General features: G+C 40.7%; 1 protein-coding gene across 6 annotated transcripts in view; it reads right to left on the reverse strand.

The window, feature by feature from the left end:
* The window catches only part of LOC6554054 (cadherin-87A), a 56,763-nt gene that overhangs the window by 10,425 nt on the left and 24,664 nt on the right, over nucleotides 1-21,674 (reverse strand). For all 6 annotated transcript variants that reach the window (XM_026975883.1, XM_026975881.1, XM_026975882.1 and 3 more), the window contains one exon: nucleotides 14,795-14,824. The gene's annotated coding sequence lies outside the window, so the exon portion shown is untranslated. The remainder of the gene's footprint in view (nucleotides 1-14,794; nucleotides 14,825-21,674) is intronic.

Here is a 21,674-nt window from a genome sequence, read left to right on the forward strand (position 1 = left end):
TCCTTTAATGTCCTAGTTTCGATACTCTGTGCTCCGGCTCAATATAAATTCAATTCCACATTCAACTGGTTGTCTCCACACAAAAAGCACACACCTTTATCAACCCACCTTCCATTCTGCCCAATGGAAGCCCCAACGTCATATAGTTTTGGCTTTAAATGCGGTTTCCAAACGATATTCTTCCTGAATGGTTGGGCGGGGTATTTTGGTAAGCTTTGTTCCGTTGATTAGAAGCAACCTGTGTGAATTTATGGACGGCCAAATCATGTTACCCCCAACTAAATAGAATCCTACCCATTGTGCGTTAATCTGTGGAGATTATGGGCTTAGATTTCGACATCCATTGTTTTCAGGAGAGTCAGGAACTAATGATTGTTCCTGTGGCATTTCAGATAGTAAGGCATAAGTGTCATTGGTTTTGTTTTTGATATTTCTAAATTTTGTGGCACACATGTCTGAAGAATTTGCTGGATCAAAATAATTGGAAGAAATTCCTCGCCCTTTCAAGCTCAAAATACAATTAAATATGCAAACTGGATGCCTATATTTTACATGTAGCTTTATGTGAACAAGTTTATGCATTTACTCACACCCTAATAGTTTATTTTAAAGGCTTTAGTTTACACCCCATTTCTTTGCAGGGAATTTACGTATAAGCGAACTTTAAAAAATGTGAAAATTGTGGCACAAAGGGGAATGATTTGTTCCTACATATCTTATTCATTGTGCACTGCATTCTATTTAAAGCTTCAAGTGAGTGTGAAAATGCCTTGAAGTAAACAAGTCAGATACTTTTTAACACTTGCACTGGCTTAAAGTCTTTTGGGGATTGGATTATGTTCAATGCAATCCCATCATTTCCCTCAATTTTCTGGCTCCAATAAGCTGAAAAGATTCCAACCCACATCCCCCTAATAACCGGCAATCTCCTGGCAATATATTTTTTGGATATTTTCCAGTCAGCTCTTGTGCTCTGTGTCAATATTATATCACGACCATTAAGGATGGCTCCATGGGTTTATATATGTACATGCGTACCCACACAAGTATATAGACACGCGTTCGATGGAGCATAACCAATATCAATCATACAGTAAATTTATATTGCATTTATGTACGTATTTTCCCTTTCGCGTTTGTCAATCCAAAGCCCAAAACGGGGGGATTTTACAAGCCTGCCCAATCCCCGACCAACCTGTTGATGATTCAAGCCTTTCGAGAGGTGGCAGCCACAATCCATCCCCTGGGGGTCAGGTCGTTTGCCCCAATCACCTTCCCGTGGCACCATAAAAGCCATGTGTACCTTAAACCAAAATGTACTTTGAGTACACGGCACAGGGCGGCGGCAGTTCTTCGAGCAGATTGCCTTTCCCGTTGGGGGACCCATCCATCCATTCCCTTTATTCGGTCATGTCAAACATAATAAATCATATTTATTTAAAATACATTTTGCTTAGCCCGTCCACCCTCGGCTGACTCATACATTTTTTGGGGAGTGGCAATAATAATTGAATTAGGTGCGCTCCAAGAGACTCTGTTCCCCATCGGTTCACCCCAGGATCTCTGCCCCTCATCCGATTACGACTAATGCTTAAAACTTGTTTGTCCGCGTCTCTGGCGCGGTTTTCGACGCTAATCCGAGGAATCCCACTACGACTGTGACTGGCTGGCAAACTTGACACTTGACTTCCCGGGATCCGTAGCTTTTACGCTTTACTCGCACTTCTCCGCAAACCGAACACTTTAGGTCAGAGTTATTTTGTTGAGAACTAGAATAAAGGTTTTAAAGTCTTTGCTAATGCAGTGTTAAACTTAAGTTTTACCTATGGTTTTTTATAAGTAAAACGGAAGACAACTTTTTTATGAAAAACAGTAAACCGTCAAGGGGTTTATGTCATACAAATTGATGTTACGAGTTTTGTTGAAAATGTGAATACCATTTGTATCAATTTTAAACCTTTGGTTCACAGTGTATCTCATCAATGTTTCATCTTCCCCATCGTTATTCTTTTTATCTGATTTCAGCCCTCGCTGGCATAATAAAAATGTTAAACTCCGTATGCTGTCGCTTGTAATACATTTTATTCATAAAATGTTTTTTTCATGATTTCAGTCGGTTGTTGCCTAGCTCCCTTCCACTTTATGCCCATCTCTATCGCTCGTCATCTATCTTTTTCTTTCTCCAGCTGATTTTTGTGTGTGCGACATTTGTTGGGGCTGATGATGATGATATCCCAAATGCGGGATTGGGGGGTGGTGCTCACAAAGTGCTCCACTTAAGTATGCTATGTAAATCACCTGTGCGAGTGGCGCCTTACCGTCTTACCTTTCGCTTCCCCTAAGGTGACAAGCCCCCTACCCCTTCCCCTACCCTTCACCAGTGTCAGTGGCGTCATTTTCTTTATGTCTTGCAGTTTACTTGGCCCAAAGCGTCGCCGGCGAAAAACCTTTGCCAGGGATTCTATTTAAACGGCATTATCTTCAGTTGCCGCCCGCTCCTATCTCACCTTCCCAGCCCCTCGGATTCGCCCGGCTCCTTGGAGATGCCCCAACATTTTTCGTTCGCATTTAAATTGCTCTTTTTTATTTGCGCCTTCTGTCCCCATTTCGGGTGGGGTTTTCCCTCTTAATTTATTCATAAGCCTGATGGCGTTCGCCGGATGGCCGAGGAGGGGGTGGTGCTCTACTTCTTGAGTGGGCCAACATCATTACTATTACTCATGCACGGCACACACACACACACACACAAAACACACACACACCAACACCAACACAAACAAACTCACACATTTACGTGCGTGTTCCATCGTAACTCAAAGTTGTCCTGTCCGTGTTTGTTTAGGAACCATCCCCATGCTCAAAAGTCAAAGTTTCCTCTGTCTTCAGGTTTGTTTTTGTTATTTTTGCTAAGCAATTTTCACATTCACCTGACTTGCCACGCCCCCCACTTTCCAACTCCCGATTCGTGCCACTTCGCATCGTTCATCGCCCCCCTCACAGTTTCACAGATTTGCGCTGTATAATTATGCCTAGCCCGGCCCAACGCAATCCATATAAGCCGAGGAAGGTACGTTTCGAAAGTATAGGCCTCAACCACTCAGCACTTTAACGCCTCAAAAGTGTGGCTGCCTATTGGAGCATTATTATATACTGAATTGTTTTATATTTATGTATATATTTTATATTTTATAGATAAGAATATATTTTTAAATAATGTATTAAATATCCAAAAAAGTGTTTTAAGAGTGGTACATAATTAAGTTTATTTTTTCCGACTTTTAAATTAGGAAAACCGAACCTCGAACAGAATATTATGGTGACAAAACGTGCTGTCCTCCGGCGCGACTTCCTCATTTCGTATTCAAAACACTTGTGACAGTTTAACAAATTTGGAATTTAAATTGCACTTGCACTTAACTAAGAAGGGGATTGGAAGTGGGTCCTTTGCTACGAAGGGAAAACGCGACGAGTCCTGGCACCTGTTGGAGCAAACACAATCACACCCACATACACACACACACAATCTCATATCATAACCAACACAGTTGTATGGAAACACGTGTGTGTCTATAAATCTGTTGCCTTAATCGTTATCGTCGAGGATGCTGGTTTTTATTATGAGCGAGTCGCTTAATTTCCACAATCCCCCACAATTATGAAAGACAAACGGTATAAGAAAGGGGACTGGGAGCAAACGTGCCACATGCGCATCCTTCAGAGGGGGCATGGCTGACGCCCACGAAAACTTCGGGTCTTAAGGAACAAAGCCAGGAAGCAAGCGAGTTCGAGTTCGAGTTATTATCAAGTTTCTTCTTTAACAGTTTGCCTTGCCGCTTCAGTTGTGTGTGTTTTTTTGAACTTTTTCCTTTTCGGCGGGATTACCATTGTTGTTTTTCCCACGAGTATTAAGTGGCAGTACGCCCACGCCCACGCCAACGCCCACGCACACCCAAACACACACACACCCCACACCCATCGGCAAGGACAGGTGGTATGTCGAACTTAAAATTACGGCTCTCAAATGAAATTAAAATGGTTTTCTTTCTCGTTTTCCAGCCAAAGTAAAAGCTTGGCGCGGTAGTTTGTTATTGTCTGTCTGCATATTGAGGAACCTTAAACAGTCCTCCACCCGGCAGAACCCATCCGGCCACTTGGCCAAGTTTAAATTGGTTTTATGTTAAAGCCAAATGAGTACAGCTCGGGGGGTCGAGAGCCAGGAGGTTGGAGTTGGGCTCCGACCATCACCACGCCACCGTTTCCAGTTGAGCATCAGGAAATGAAATTTCTTGTAAATTCCTCTTATTTTTTGCCTTCTTTTTCTGTTCTCCTCTTTCGTGCGGAAAATAGAGGGGTTTTGGGGGGAATGGAAAGTGCCGTCGAGAGGCAGATTTCCCAGCACTTGACGAGCGGCCGCTCAAGGAGTTTGACTGCTTGTCAAACACAGCCAAATGTTTTGATATATTTCATATACTTGACAATCAGCTTCGAGGGATTGCTCCTCGGTGGGTAGACTAGGGTACATAGGCCCAGATGAGAGCATTTCAAATAAATGACCCGTAATGTATTAGTTGGCCTGACCTTGAAGGAACTTCTACAAACTCTTAACCCACTAAAGGCTTTAAAAAGTAATAAGAGTTCGTATTTAAGTTGTTTTTCCATCGGATGTATTCATATAATTCACAAATGTTATGTGTAATAATTTGGATTAAAATATTATAAATTCCTAAAAATCTCCAACAAAACCTTACTCCTCAGATGTGCTTAACTAAAAACACCTTCCTGGGAGTTCCCACTTTAATGCCATTAACTTTAAAGTGTTTTCATCAGAACCCAGTTGACGCCACAGGGTTAATTGTTTGTTTGTTTTCCGTCAGGCTCAAATGCAGCGTGCTTTCCCTCAGAGAAGAACAGAAAATTTTCTTTATTTTCTGTATTTGCACTAAACTCATTGTTCTCATGGGGTAAAAGCGGTGGAAAATGTGTCGGCCGCAACAGAGGGAGTTTGGAAATGATGTGCCGTCTAGATTTTCGGTGCTTTGTTTTGTGATTTTCCCAGTTTTACTGCTCCCTGCACAACTTTAATAGCAATACCATTATCAGTACAGTGCACACAGCAATTGCTGTGACAATAGCAACAGTAGAGGCCAACCTGTTACCAAACACACAGCCAAATCCAAAACACCAACATCAACGATACTACATACTTGTATTGCAACCGAAGCAACAATACTCGAAGGAACAACAGAAACATGGGCAACAGAAAGCAGGAGTCATGCCATTAATGCAATGCATTTATAATGCATGTGCATTAAAGCCCTTGGAATTGCATCAGGACCTGGTTGTGTCCAAACATTCCCCGAATACAATCTGGCCATGGGAAAGGCAAATAAGAGTAAAGTTTTAATCCTACCACCATAACACACAATACCAAGAATGTGTGCTTATAATCATAGAGTTTAAAGCAATTCAACAAATATTCCATTACCTGTACAGAATTATGCTAGCACCAAGAACCACAGGTGTAATTACTAGTCGCAAATATGGACAATATTGCTCGGCTCCTGAACCTTAATCGCATAATATTTCCCTTGCCTCGTCGATAATCGACTGCTATCATCTCGATTGCAGTTGGCCAACGCCACCACCCAACAATTTCGCATCGAGTTTACTCCCTCACGCGCTTCAAGTGGCCATTCATTATGGCCCTTAAACCAGACATTGCAGCATGGCCTAAAGCATTCGCCCCGTTAGATGGGCAATCCGTGGGTTTGGTTTGGTTCGGTTGGGTTGGGTTGGGTTTGGTTTGGACGGGTTTAGTTGGTGGGCGGCCTATGCCATAAGCACAGCTATTATAATATAGTACCTGGAGCTGTGGAGCTGTGGCCGTTCGCCTGAATATATAAGCTGTCCTGGAATGGAGCTGGAACACGAGTAGTCGGGGCACGTTCCGGGAGAAAGCACTTAAAATATCTGCGCACGCATGACTGATGATGACTACTTAGGGCCGGGCCAGGCCAGGCCAAGCCAGGCAGGATTTTCCAAAGCTCCCTCTTCGCAGCACAGGTGAGAGCAAAAGCTGATAAGTATTTTATATTTAACGGTATTGTTTGTTGTACGTGCCCCAAATGCCACCCACATAATTGCAAGACCCGCTACTTTTCACTCCGCATCGAACATCGAGGAGCAAACATCAAACGTTGCATTACACAAACTGCCTGAAAGACATCAGTATTTAATTGCCCCTAATGCGCCTGAAATGGCAAATGCAAACATGCCACAAGTGACGTGGCGGGTAAAATACGTATGTTACAGATGCACATACATACTCGTATGTATGTATGTACCTATATGTGCGTGTGCAGATATGTATCTTGTGGATTTTCCTGGCTGCCATTGACTGCAGCCTGCAGTTCAATTATGCCTGACAACGACTGCGTAATTATCGTAACATACACAAAGAAAGTCATGAAGATGGGGCCCAGAAAAACATGGCTTACATCGAACATAAACTTAATTAAATCAACCCATCAAACTGTTTGCAACAATTAGTTTTGAACTCTAGTCAATTAGTTAAGATTAATTGGAATTGGGCATTTGTAAAATGCGGTTGAGCTGCAAGATAATTTGAAAATGACATGTACGTAATAGGCAGAAAATTGTATAAATGCGCAATGCAAAAGTAACATTTTTGTTTCATTTCATAAAATTATTTTCTTATTTAACTCAGCTCATTCTTAAGAAAACCTATTTTTTCCATGTAATCACATTGTCTGATTTGCTCAAGGTCAGACAAGAAACCACGTAGTTTCTATCCACTAAAAGTCACGACGTGACCATCACTCCATAAATCGAATCTTCGCATAATATAAAACAAGTAAACAAAGCAACCAAAAAGAAAGCAAACATGAATTAAGCCCAAAAACTAAGTCCACCGGAATAACAATAACTTTTATTCAAGACACGGAGTTCTATCAGTTTCGGCGTGGCTTCGTGTTTGTGTGACCGTTATTGTGATTTGCTTTGACTTTATTTTGTGACTTTTTATCAATTTGTCTGATTTGCTTTTATCCCATTCATCTTGCCATTTCCCCCTTATGTACGTCACAATGGGAAACGTACGACGAAAAGATTGGCAAAGTGAAACAGTTAAGCGCATTTGATGCTTCAAAACGTCAAGAAGAAAGATATATTACGTATACGACTAGTGTATACCTGTCGATGTAAGAACAATAAACAATTCAACACTGTTTTTCTAACCATCCGGTAAACAAAAACACGCACAGATTATATCCTACATATATTTTAGCCCATTAAAGTTTTGTAAAAAACCAAAAAATATTTTTTGTTAAGACCTTCTAAATGTAACAAGTGCAAGCTATAGTAAAATTAATATGACAACAGATACTACATGAAATAGGTTATCTCAGAATAGAGATTCTAAGTATCAAACATTTATGTCAAACCACATCTTATGTGGTTGCATTTCTGCAATTTGGAATTAATGTATATACCCCACATGATGTACCTCATACCCTACACAAATTTCACAATAAATATTATGCCACTAAAGCTCTAAGAGAATTACATGACAGCAGCAGCATCCACAGTAGCAACAAGAACTACCGACGACTTCTTGCCCTGCTCCTCATACATCTCGTAACCCGAAAAATAACGAAACAACAACAGAAGAGGGGACCTCGGAAGTGGTTGGCAAAAAGTATAAAGAAATGAAAGAAATAAGCGTTATTATCGTTATTACGTGAGCAAAATACATACACACAGCGCAGCATCTAAGTAAAAATAGCAGCGACTACAGCAGTAAACAGACCTATACATTAACAAACAATAATAACAAGCCAACGATGGGAAAAGCGTAGGGAAGGGTGTCCTTATAGAGACGACGATGACGAGGACTTCGAAAAGGAGACGACAAAGTGAGGAGCAGAGTGCAAGTGAAAGGAAGTGGGTCGAGAGGGAAGGGAGAGGAACGTTACCAGAACGTCAAGCTTGGAAGTGATTTCAGGGAGCACTTATACCACTTTTATATATACATATATTACTGCTCATGTGGTATATATAAACGCACATACATATGTATGTATATGCGATATATATGAAACTAAATGGACACACGTACGTCGCCTTGAACGTGAAGTGCACTTATCAACAAAAAAAGACAGGGGTCAAAATAATATTGCGCACAGCAAACTGTAGATGGAACATAGCAGTGGTTCAACTGAAACAAATGCACATAAAATACATGATTCATGTTACCCACACACACACAAACAAACGAATGTAATGTGTCAGTTTGAAAATAGATCTGTTAATGCCGAACAAATCTGTGGCAAATGCTGGCTAACTGAGCCAAATATGTTGGTAATAACCGGAAAAACGTAAATCTTTTCTAAAAAAAAAAAATCTAGACATGTTGAGCAACAAATATGCGGTAGAAATAAATGGTTTAATTATGGCCGGCATTTGCAAAGGAGATAATTTACACATTCCTCACAATATGAACTCCAATTAAGCGCAGAGAATTTGCATATCATTTGTTGCCATTGAAGATTAAGGAATATATTAATAAAATCCCAATGGTAACAAATTAAATTGTGATAATAAAATAATTTGTTTTTTTTTTGCATTTTTAAATACATGCATGAACCCTTTTAGAAGCCGTTTAATAGATTCCAGGGGATCCGAATCGAATTTTATTCCGCAGCTTGTAGTCCTATTCAAATTACGGCGGATTTGCAGCCGCCAGTCAACATATGGCCACCAAATGGCCCTCCACCAACGACTGACTTCCTTTGTGGCCATCAATGGGCTCCCACTGGCGGCAGGATGGGGGCAACATGGCAAATGCCGTTGGATTTGAGCTGCTTATGCCGGGGATTTAGTTATAAATTCCCTGGTAAAGCGGGCGGAGATCGCTCCTCGTCGCTCTCAGCGAATTGAAATTTAATGCAAATGTAAATGTGTTGCGCAAAACGAGGGGAGTAGTAACAGTAACAGAAGCAGATTATTTGTAGCACACATTTGGGGGCTCTCCACTTGAACAGAATTGCGATTTGCAACCCTATCGGCATTATGGCCCACCAAATCCAAATACACATCCATACAGATTTACATACAATATTAATACATTTCTATATTGGTTTTATGTTTTTTACGCCATACGCGTATTTTTTCGTTATTCCAACTTGATTTAATTTGCACAAAAAGTGTAGAGAGCTTATGTAAAGTGTAAGGACTGGTTTGCTGTTAAGCCTCTACTTATTTTATTTTTCGCTGCATCTTGTTTGAAGTTGACACAGTGCTTGAAAAAACAATGAAATATGCGCAACAAATACGCAAATAATGACAAAAACCGCCATCAGCGAGATGAAAAAATCTGTAACAATATTGAAATATTTTATGAACGAAAAAAATGCATGGTGGCAATCTTCACTCTCCAGCTCCAACCTTACCCTCGACTCATCTCCCCCCTGCAGACATTCCAAAAAAATATATACAGTGTTCACTTCATATAAATCGATGCGAGCGTTACGACCTCTTTCGGATTTTGTGGAGAGCCAAGGCTCCTTGTTTTTATTATTTGGCTTTCATTCAACGCGCAACATTTAAAGCGCTTTAAAAGCACATTTATCTGCCATTTCCTCAAATACCACGGGCTCAGCAGCCAACAGCAGACGAATCCTCCTCTTTCGAGAGTCTCGTCCTGCGTCCAGGATTCAAGTTGCCGCCAACCAATCTCGGCTGCTTCCAACTCTCTTTAGAACCTCTTCAGAGACAATTGCATTTGCTGCAGGATGGGGGGAGGGGTATAATGCTGAAGGCACAGGACACACTCAAATATTGATTTATCGAGTTGCTCACATGCTTTTCCCATATGTCCTCGCAGCAACTTCTATTTCCTTCGGCCTCCTTTGTCCTGTTTGCCTCCACTTCTCTTTCCGCAAACAATAAAAATTGCTGCAAGATGGCAAGTGGATGGCAGGGGTGCGAAAATTCGCAACCGAATCACTTCAGGTTAACCTCAAGTCGTTTGCACCTTTGTGGGAGGGAAAGGAACTGTAAAAACTTTAAGTCTAATGACTTTTATAGACACTCCACAATAAGTCTATGCTCATCCCCCTGCCCCAACTATTCTTCTCTACTTCAACATCTGCCTTTTCCTGGGTGTGTGTTTGGTTGGATTTGGCCAATGAACTTGATTGTGGCAACAGAGTCTTAGCCGGGGATTGACACAACTCAAGTGGAAGAGGAGCCAGCAGCACAAAAGGCCAAAAAGCTCATAATGCATTAAGCCCTCTTTTGGGAAAGGATGATGGGTGAGGAAAAAGAGCCGGAAGAGCATCACTAGGTTCAAGACGGATAGGGAAGGGACTATTTTCCATGAATATTCTTCACTTTTATTAGCCTCTTACTCAATGGGGTATTATTTGAGTTTGCCTTATATCAGTTGATGCTTTTATGATCAGCTTATAAGAGTCTAAGCGTGCTGGTTTCATTGAGATTATGAGGATAAAGGTATCTTTAAACGCTATATTTACCAATGGAATTTTTTAATATATTTTTTACTGCTCATGTAAATAAAGGAATAAAATTTATCATATTAACTGAATGTTCTCGCTGCATAACTGTTACTTAAATTTCAATTATTTCACTGAAGAAAAAGTCTTCGTTTCATTTCTTCTTTCCTTATTTCCACCCATTTATCATAGGCAATGACGCTGCGAAAAAAGGACTCCCAGGACGAACTCTTCCTTTGTCCCTTAATAATCGCCGCTGCAGTAGGGACTGCAGTCCCTGAACACCAGAGCCCACTGCTACTTACTGACCAAGCCCACAGGAAAGAGAATAAGAAGATCACCTCGTATATAATATATGTACATATATCCACTGAGCGTTATTACACGCTTTCGGCACCAAGGACGTTCCCATCCCTTTTCTCCGCTCTTGTGCAATAAAAATTATATAAGAAGGACTACAAATTGCCAGAGGCCATAAAAGAAGAGGTGTTGAACAAAAGTGGCAAAACTTTATTGTCAACCAGAATGAAATTCCTTAAATTGTGGAATGGATTGTGTGCATTCTGCAACTGGGAGTAAGCCCCCGGATATTTAAAAGCCTTGTTTAATTACAATGACGAACAATTGACAGCTTTTAATGAGAGAAAAACACGGCACAAATTGCGAGTAAAACATTTCGTTCCCATTCGCATTCCAACTTTTATGGCCTTCGATGGATGATGGTATTGCTTTGGCCGTAGAACTCATACCCGCCCAGCTTAACCAACACCATTTACCCCCTGACTTAGCCAGAAATTAATGGCCTAAAAGGAAAGGACGTGGGAAGAACTCTTTATGGACTGCCAAATGGGGGTACACAAGTGTACAAGAATGGAAGGAAAAGTAAAACAAATTCCAAATGCTTTTTACGGCAAATGGAAATGGAATCGTAATCGGAGTTAAAATCCGAATCGGAAGTGCAGTTGCCCAGGGATTATCAGCAAATTAGCTGGGCAAATTACAAAAGCGAATTAGATAATTAAAAGGAGATTGATTAGGATGTTGGATTCTACTTGGATTCGTAAGGGTTATAATTAGAAATCAATACAATCCACATCGAAAAGCAATTTTCCTTGCCAAATGAAGAATGTTATCATAATAGAAAGTAAGCATGATTATAAACAAATAAATTTATATATTTAAACTGATTCTGCGAGTTATAGTATACCATCGAATTTGCATTGTCAATAAAAAACAAACAACGGTAGAGTGGGCGTGGAAACATTTGGAAATAAACTTGCATGCTTAATCTCAAAATTGTAGCTTTTGTAGATCCTGAGCTTGAGGACACACGGGCAGACGAACGGACGAACGGACTCGGCTATTGATCAAGAACTGATCAAGAATACATATACTTTATATGGTCGGGAACGCTTCCTTCTGCCTGTTACATACTTTTCAACAAATCTAGTATACCCTTTTACTCTTTTTTACGGGTATAAAAAGTATAGAAGGAACTGAAAAGTTGCAACTCAATTGGCTCCAAATTGTTGCCCAACTCGAGCATCTCGAGGCAAGCTGGTAAAAGTGCATAATTCTATAAAAGGCACACAAATTGAAACACAAACACAAGCCGAAGCGAGAGTTCCAACTTGGTGGCCCTCCGCCGATCAAGTCAGTCAGGGAAAAGTTGGGCTGGCAGTCTGGCAGAGTTTCTATTAAAAATATTGTCAACTCAATAGTGTAGGAGGAGTCGGTGCAAGTGAGCGGGGCTAGGACGGCGGTGTGACTTCGAGTTGATTGTTGTAAACAAAGTTTTCATAAAGAATTTCCACGCCGCTAGTATTAAGGGGGGAAAAAATGCAAAGCCAAAAAAATAGGAAGCCGACAAATTGGCAAAACCTCCAACAGAATCACAACACAAGGAAACCCAGCCAGCCAGCTGCGGTTGGTGGCACAACAAATAAATTGACATTCCCCCGGCTCCGCCATTCACTCCAAAATCCCCCCTTTCTGAGCTACTCGTTATCATAGTTATGGTTGAGGCTGTAGCCGCAGCCAGGCAGCGATGAATGCGGCGGCTTTTCTGGAAGATTAAAGGAGGGTGCGGTGGGGCAGTACCAAGGTGTTAGGCTGAGGCATAGAATTCGGATGCTGCCGGTGGCTTTTCCATATTGCAAGCCGATTCTCTTGCTACTCCTGTTACTCCTGCGGCAGCGCCAGCGGCGGCGGCTGTTGCTGCCACAAATTAAAATGTGGCTGCGCTTAAATTCCCCACACAAAATTTATTGTTTGCCGCCTGTTTGGCAAGGAGCCCAAGGAATAGGAACAAAGCCAGCCAGTCAGCCAGAAATAGGCAAATAAGTTAAATGCTTTCTGGGCCAAATATTTATTGGCAAGGAATGGGCACAAGTGCCAATGAGATCATAGAATGGTTTATGTACATTCCACTTTGATAGAACGGTTGAAAAATTGGAACAGTTTTCAGAGTTCACCCCTAAAACAAATAAAATAAACCTGGCACAATTACATTAAAATCCAGTTACATTGGATTAACTAGGTGCCCGTTTTAAGTAGATTTACAATTCACTTTGACGTTTCCCATCGCACAAATTAATTTTTTATGCCGCACATTAGTCAAACTGTAAAACAGACTTATGAATCCATTGTCGCTAGCTAGTAAAAAAAAAGAGAATAAATAAAGAAAATCTTCTATTCAGGAAAAAAAAAACCAAAACAAAAATAGCTGCCAAGGATAATGCGCTGCAAATGTCGACGACAATAAAAGGGATAATGCGACAAGTTGAAAACGAGCCAAAAGGCGACCGAATGACCGCCATTTTTGCCCAGAAAAGTTTGCGCCAAGTACAAAGAACAGGGAAGGAACAAAAAAACTTTGTTAAAACGAGAAACAAGAAGTTGAAAGCGTTTAATGAGTTTATTGAACCAATTGCACAAGTTGCACGTTGTTAGTTGCAACTTGCAGGTTGTTGCGTCATTGTACTTGCAGAAAGCCGAAGGAATCCCGGATTTGCTATTTCACTTGGCCAACTGATTCTTGGCCAAGTAAGATGAATGAAGAAAAGCATCATCTTATCGTTCAGTTGAGAATGAATTAAAGCTTAAGTTACGAGGAGACTACAACTTTTTGTGTAACTTGCCGCCTCTTACGGCTAATTCAGACTATCTTCCAGCCCACTGCAATTCTTCTTGGCCATTCGTCTTGGCCATTCGTCTTGGCCATTTTGCCCATATCCGAACCGAATGTAGCCAGGGTCAGCAGTACTGGCAAACGAAATTGCGGCAGACAGAAGTCATTTAAGGAGAATTTATGGGATTTTAACTGACATTTAAACAGTCGCCAAGAAACAGGGACAGATAGCCCGGGGAAATGAAAACGAGCAAAATGGAGATCGGGTTGGGGATGTGTATGGAGATGGAGATGGGACAGAGGAACTTGTCGACCAAGATTACCGACGACTGTGCAACAAAATGTTATGGACAGGGCCGGATAATGAACGACTCCGAGTCCTCCCAGTTCCGGGGATATGAAGAGATAGAACGACCGAAAGACGCGAAGCGAGAAAAATGAAATGTAATTACATTTGAAAATGGCAAAAGGGAAACTGCTCAAGAAAAATGTAAACGACGGTCAGTCTGAGAACCATCTGCAGCCGATGGCCAGTTTCGGGGGGCGTCGCTTCCGAGCAAAAATCACTGCAGCATTTCCTTGTAATTAACTTCATGAAGATGTTCCCCGTTACAGAGGAGCTGCAAAAATTAATAAGCTTCGCAGACAGCTTAGATTGAACTAAGATGACTGAGTGAAAGGGAAAACGCTTTCTGGAAAATTGAATACTTGCATTTGCAAGTTAACGATGAGAAAAGCTATTGGCAGGTATATTAATTAATTAAATGTAAGGGCACTTCTTGAATTCCTTTATTAAATGGAAAGTATTTAACTTTTAACTCCATTTACCTACATCATTTAACCTGATTGACTGTATTTTTCCCTCTACATGCATATTATAGTTCGTAGTTTTTAGATTACCGCTCGGGGCTTAATGTGTCATTGGAGATATATCTTCCATTAAAACACCCATTGGTACATAACAGTGCACTTCGGCAAACAAGGGTGGAATTAATGAAAGCAAACATGCTTTAATACAGAAGGAAGACTTTATTTAGTAAGAAGTCAGTGGCAATTTAATTAAGAAATTGAATGGCACGATTTATCATTTTATAATTTATATTAATTGCAAAAACAAAATTACTCTTACCTTTAATACTGATTATCACTCTTGTCGATGCTGAAAGAAAACAAGAAAAGATTTAATTAGTAAATTCAGTTTCATTAAAAAGTTGCCAGTTTGGGAAAATAACAAGTTCGCAAGTGAAAAAGTTTAGAGTCCAAGCAATGCTTGAAAAACTTTAAAACAACTTTAGAAGTATATCTTTTCTAAGATTTTAATTTCGAAGCCGTAATTTGCCATTAGGAAAATCTAATCTAAGATTTCAAGATATTTACTAAAACTTTTATACAATCGCAATAAGGTACCTCACTGTATTCTTAAGAAAACATACAATAGTTATTTTATGGTTTTTATATACATACGAATTTTTATTAAGCTATACATACGGTATTTTATGTATTCTAGTGTGTACATATATGTAAATATATAGAGGCACACTCTGAAAAAATCAACTTCAACTTAACAAGGTCGACCCCAATTTACTGCCCCCCATGAAAGTGTGAATAAAAAGAGGGGTTTCCATAGGCCACAGGGCAGAAAGGGGAGATTGTGGGCTTTCAAACTGCCAAACCGCAAAATTTGCAGCCACAATTTCTGTCTGTGATTTGCTGCTCTCCAGTGCGTTTTAGCACATTTCCATAATTCTTTAAAAATGTGCGGCATTCAGAGGGTCTATCCGAAAAACAATTTACTCGTTATAAAATTCCTCGACCCTTCATCCAACCTCTCACTTCGATTTTTATTTTTGTTTTTTCTTTCTAAAAACTGCACTTGTAAGTTTCTTCTCCTTGGCAGCAGTAACAAACTGTGGCAACAGTAATCGAAAAGTTAATTCTCCGAAAAACAAGGTAATTAGTGTAGCAGTGCCCATAAAACCCAAGCGAATGTGCAAAAATAACGAGAAAAGTTTAAAAAGTACCCAACAAAACGGCGTTAGAGATGAGGAAAGAGGAAAAGGCTATGGAAAAAAGTAGAGCTACAAAAAAGTGGGCAGAGCGAGGAACTACGAAGTGGGGAAAAGTGTGGCATTGTTGGTTGCAACTAGGCAAAGGCAAACACGCCGTAATGAATGGCTCCGACTTGTAGGATGCAAACAGGGGCTACAGGTGTACTCGTACTGGTCTGGTATAGTTAAGGGGCCCCAGGTAAAACTATAGTAACAGCCGCAGCTCCAAATAAGGGTACCTGGCCAACAGCAACTGGGAACATCTCGTTAGGCGTTGCCAAGGTTACCAAACATGCAGGTTAGTTCGTAAATAGTTGGATTGGCAACTGAAATCACGTCAAGGTTTAATTGCAACGAAATTTTGTATATGCCTTATATTAAGTTTTTGACTTTTCAGCATAACTGATTATTTTCGTCAGTAGACAATTTATTTCACACTTTTTTATTATAAACCATCTACCAACGTTATATATAGCTTTCAACTGCTAATCTTTTAGATTATTTTTATAATAGCAAACCACTCCTTGGTGCATTCTGATCTAATCTGATTTGTTGTACCAAAACAGTACTCAATGAATCCGCCCAAAAACCATATGGGCTGAGAATCTCTTAAACTTTGGCTCTAGATAGAGCAACTCTTTTCGAACTACTCACATGCACGAGCCCTCAATTAATTAATAAACAAAACTTTTCGCAAAGCCCTTCGAGTGCTGCATCCACAAACGCGCGTGGCGAAACGAACTTTTTGCCGACTGTCGTTTGTTATGCCAAAAAGTTGACTTCTTCGCCCACAGCTCGCCGATATGGGCCAAAAACATAACCGAAAGGAAACCCTTTAGCTTCCCCCTTGGCCCATTTTACCCAACACGGCATCCTCTAGTTGCGCCTAATGACAAACATGAAGTTTTTGCCACCACATCAATCAAAAGTTTTTCATCAACGTCATCAGAGTTATCACCATGGCCGCAGGCGGTACACAGATAAAAACAAGCACACACAATCACACCCAGAAATATAGATTCAAGAAACAGGAACAACCACAGCAATAATAAAATGCTGCCAACACCCTGAGACATGTTGACAAACAAGAACAACAGCTAGCCGAGAAGACAACATCGGTGGCAAGAAGAGCAAACTGCCGAAAGCGGGAAAAACTTAAATTATGAACGGACAAGCGGCGAACACGCGGCGTATACGTAATGTTCCTCGGTCTCGTGGCTGCTGCTAAATGTCTGCATAATTTATGGATTTAACAGCAACAACATCAACCACAGGAGCCACCACAAGAACGAGCTGTTGAAGCCGAAGGAGAGGAACCGGAATGGTGGCATTGCTGATGCGCTCGCACCTTAAATAAGAGAAATGGCAGCCATAAAATGCCAGCAGCAATGGCAAGTGGAACCAGAACGATCGAGGGGAAAATATCATCAGCCGACCAACTAAATAACTCAAATAAAATGCCTCGAATGCCACACAAATCTTTGCAACTTGCTGCAAAGGTGAGGCGCGGAGTATATGCTGTTGCTCAGGGGATATTGCTGTCTATAGGGAGACACTGTACAAAATAATTGAGTAATGTACCATGTAAACTTCATTTGAAACAAAAAAAATAGCGTAATGAGGAATTTAAGGAGGTATTTCTTTTAAATAAATCCGATTATTACCCCCCAAATATGTTTCAGTGTAATATTGATAGACCAAGCGCACTTCATCTTCTTCATAGGGCCACGTAAAAAATTCAAGACGAAGATATGGCCAAAAGAGGCAAAAGATAGGACGTAGCCACAGAGCCAAACATAATCAGCTTCATCATCAGTGCGATGGGTGGTGGGAGGGGGGAAGGTTACCGAGGTGGCAGATTGCCACACCTTCGCCTTTACATGGCCATGTCATGAATCAGGCTCAAAAGGTGGTGGCTGGATTGGGGTGCAGCTGTCACCATCAACTTCTTCAGCTTGCTCCTGTTCCCGTTCTTCTCATTTGAGGCGAGGGCGACATCTTCATCTTTCAAATGCGTTTAATTATGTCAAAGTAGGAACCTTTTTTTCTGCTTTCTTTTCACCATGGCTCCTGTGCCTTCTCGCTTTTCTTGGACCGACTGTCCTTCGGGAGACACCAATGAGCATCTAGACACCTTACATACATATATAAGCCAGCAGGAGATTGTAAGAACCAGATAAATACACGTACTATATATCTATCCGTATTTGTGTCGAGATTCTCGTGAAGTATGGGTGCCCAAAAGCACACACAATATAACCTTGTCTTAAAGCCATGTGTAAGATGTGTCATTTCCATTTTATTTTTCCACCCAACTCCCCACACCCCCGGGCTGGACCAACCTATCGCTTTTTGCATTTGTTTCATTTGTGCGACATTTCACATTAAGCTTGACAGTCGGGCTTTTGTGCATAATCGTGATGCCGTTAGCTCCGGCTTTAGTCCTGGCTCTCCGGCTCCAGCACTGGTCCTCCGTTCTGGCTCTGTCCCTTCATTTCCTTTAGTTCTTCCCTTGGACTGGAAAACACCGACCCCGCAAGCCAGTTCGCCTGCTGATGGAAATAAGCTACCAATTACTAAAGTGTTTCATTCTAAAGCCACTGCAGCTGTAGTTGCCCCTGATGTTGCTTCGTTCGCTGCGTTTGATTCCGTAACTCCTTCGCTCCTCCGATTCCCTTACAGCTCCTGATCTGGAGTTGAATATGAGCATGGAAATGGACTAAAATGCTGGACGTCTGCATTAGTCGCCGCTTCAGGCAAAAGAACAAAGCGGCTGGATATATACAAATGCCAGTAAAATATGAAATTAAGACTTGCATTTTAGCTATTTTGAGATGAATTGTTCCTTAAACATGGTTGACTTCATCTAGCGTTAGGATACATATCAATTAATTCGAAATTTAATATTTTTCAAAGCCCAGTTGCTGTCATTTAGCCATTTTATCAAATTAATTGAGGGTGAACTTCTTGGTACTCTCTTCTCACACTTCCACCGGAAATGGTAGTGCTGTTATTAATCATTCCCTGATTACATAAAGTGTTTACTTATCTTAAGCTTACTGGACGATTTCTTGTTAAAAATATAGACGCATGTGCGCACAATTAATGCTGTTATTATTCATTCCCTGATTACATAAAGTATTTACTTATCTTAAGCTTACTGGATGAATTCTTGTTAAAAATATAGACGCATGTCCGCATTGAGACCTACTTTACTGACACGTTCTACCTTTATTATTTAGATAACTGATACTACCGTTTCCGCAATGCTTAAAGTATAAGCATATAGATTGGAAAATATTATTTCATAAATTTCACATTAATAATTTAAATGATGTAAAGATTGATGGCAACTGCCGGCCTATACAAAAGCTTCATACCACTCACATCTGGTCGCTTTTTCAATTGGCATTCGAGCGTAACATACGCCGACACATACACACAAGTCCGTCCGTCATCATTTTAGCATTGCAGATTTAATTTCGTCAAAGTGGAAAAGTCAGTGAAAAGGTCGCCGATGGCAGACTACGCACCAATGAGTGCCACACCAAAACACTCTGGTGCCACCGCCCCAGCCCCACGAAATCCATTCCTCCCGGCCAAATACGCTCCTTGCGTATGCGTATGACCCACAGATGGCGAAAGGACCCAGGATAGCGGGCAACGACCAGGACGAAGGCAAACCTAAGGGGGCAAGGAAGTGTGCACAGTCGCATAGGGTAGCTTTAACAATTTAAAATATAGTAAACAAGCTGCGTATGCTTTGATGTTATAATAAACTGTATTACTCTGTATTAATTTGGAATAATCTAAAGCTCCATTGCTATGGGTATTTAATTATGTAAGTAATAAGATTTAATTAAACTGTATAATCTTAGAGTATACAAATTTTGTCCGTGCTGCACATTGTTTGAACTAAATCTCTCTTACTAATTTAGTTAGGAAGTTACAGGTTTCGAAAACTGAAACGCCTGGTACTTAAAGCTTTAATCATCAATGTTTTCACGTTTTCATAAGGACTTTGTCTCCAGTCAAAAATGAAGATTGGGAATGATATTTTTCTAATTTCCAGAATGGCACTCGAACAAATTTTATCGTTCCCCCATTTTTGAACCCCCAGATTGGCTGAATAGATAGCACCTTGAAGTTCTCGTTTAACCCTCGCCTCAAACCCAAACTTGAATACTAATGACATTTGCTATCTGTTCATTTGTCTTTGCTGTTTCCCATTTTTTTTTCTGCTATTTTGCGTTTAGTCTGAGAGCTTGTCAAAGGGTTAAGCGTTAGAGACAGAGACGGAGACGGAGAGGGAGAGGAGTGTTCCTGTGACATCTGCTTACTCGCTCTAACTAACCGTACTCGACACGTTCCACTTCGCTGGGTCAATATGCTGGCGGATTTGCTGTGCCCTGTAATTAAACACTTTTTCTGGGACGGGGCGACGAGCAGGGTATTCTCTTGATGATTAGCTAAAGGTGAATGTCTTGCTTTTGCACCGTCAATCCTCCTGGCCTGGCCATCAATGTCTAGCACTTTATTCCCCGAAATTAATGAGAATCTTCGAGTGGGCACCTGAACCCAAGTTCATTCATCTCAACGCGTCGAGCAACTCAAACGCCTTAAAGACCCAATTAGTTGACTCTAACGTTTATTTCGGGCCACAAAACGGAGTTCCCAATTTTCTCGTCATTTCCATTTAATTGACAACTGTTGACTTTCGGCCTAATTGATCTAACCTTCCATGGCTACTCCCGAATCTATAAGCACCATTGCAGGCATCGTTTGTTCTATTTGAGAGAGGAGCCGGCTAAACAAATAAATAATTCGAGATATAAGCAAAGAAGCACTGGTGGCACTCGTGCTACCAAATGGATTCGAAATAGTTGCAGTCCATCCGTAAAGCTGTTGAGTTCGCCCCGGTCATAAAGTGAAGAATCCACTTGCCAAGTTGAGTACTCGAGGACCTCTGGTGTGGGCAGTGCATAAATTGTATAAATACGTTTTCAGCAGCACATCAGTCATGGTCAGTCCGAACAGGACCAACTGCAGTCATCTGCTACCCATTCATTTTCATGTGAAAAGGCATGTGCATTTCTAAAATCAGTTTGCTGACTAAAACGTTTGTTTAACATCCATCGAATATCGTACTAAAGGCCTTTGAAATTAACATCAGCAATGTTTCAAGTCCAATCTACCCTGATCCAAAGGATTAAAGATAGTTTAAATTAAACATAAGGTAACTTAAAATATGTATTATAATTTCCCCCCAAGTGGGTGATGGGTATAAATATTTTTGAAAATCAAAACTAAAAGAGGTATTCAAAAGCCCCGACAAGAGGCCAATAAATATTCTTACTTATTTTTGCTCGTTTCGAGAGCTATGAATTCACACAAGAGAAGTAATCTGTGGAATTTTTCGGACATGATATCTCAGCCTGAACCCACATGGCGCACATCACCATCATCAGCATCAATGTCGGAGGAGGCTGCACCAAATGCATTTTGAATATTTATGAAACATGTCAGGCTGTCACCCACTTCGATCGAATGCGTGCAGTATGGTAATTATTCAAAATAATCGAGATGCACGTGTCTCTATCTTGAGGATAGGCAATTCATGAATATGGAAACAGGCATATACACATACGCCTCCTGGGCGGATGGCTTAATAACAAATTGTCCACCCCGACCAAATTGCCCTGAATATTGCTGGAAAAGTCCCCAAATCTGACCTTCCATTGCTTCAGCTTGTTTTGCATTGTTAGCAATTCTGTTGTGGCTGCTAAAGGGTTTTTGAGTTTATCCAATTTATTACTAAACTATTTGCAGACCTAACAATGAAACGTGATCATGGCCAAGTTGTTGGGACTGTGGAAATCGAAATTGTTTGCTTGAACAATTATTGACAACTACACTGTTTCATTCGGAGTAGGATACAAACATTTTATTGCGAAATGCAAA

This window comes from Drosophila erecta, unplaced genomic scaffold (assembly GCF_003286155.1).
Source record: "Drosophila erecta strain 14021-0224.00,06,07 unplaced genomic scaffold, DereRS2 tig00000000-arrow-pilon, whole genome shotgun sequence".
NCBI lineage: Eukaryota > Metazoa > Arthropoda > Insecta > Diptera > Drosophilidae > Drosophila > Drosophila erecta.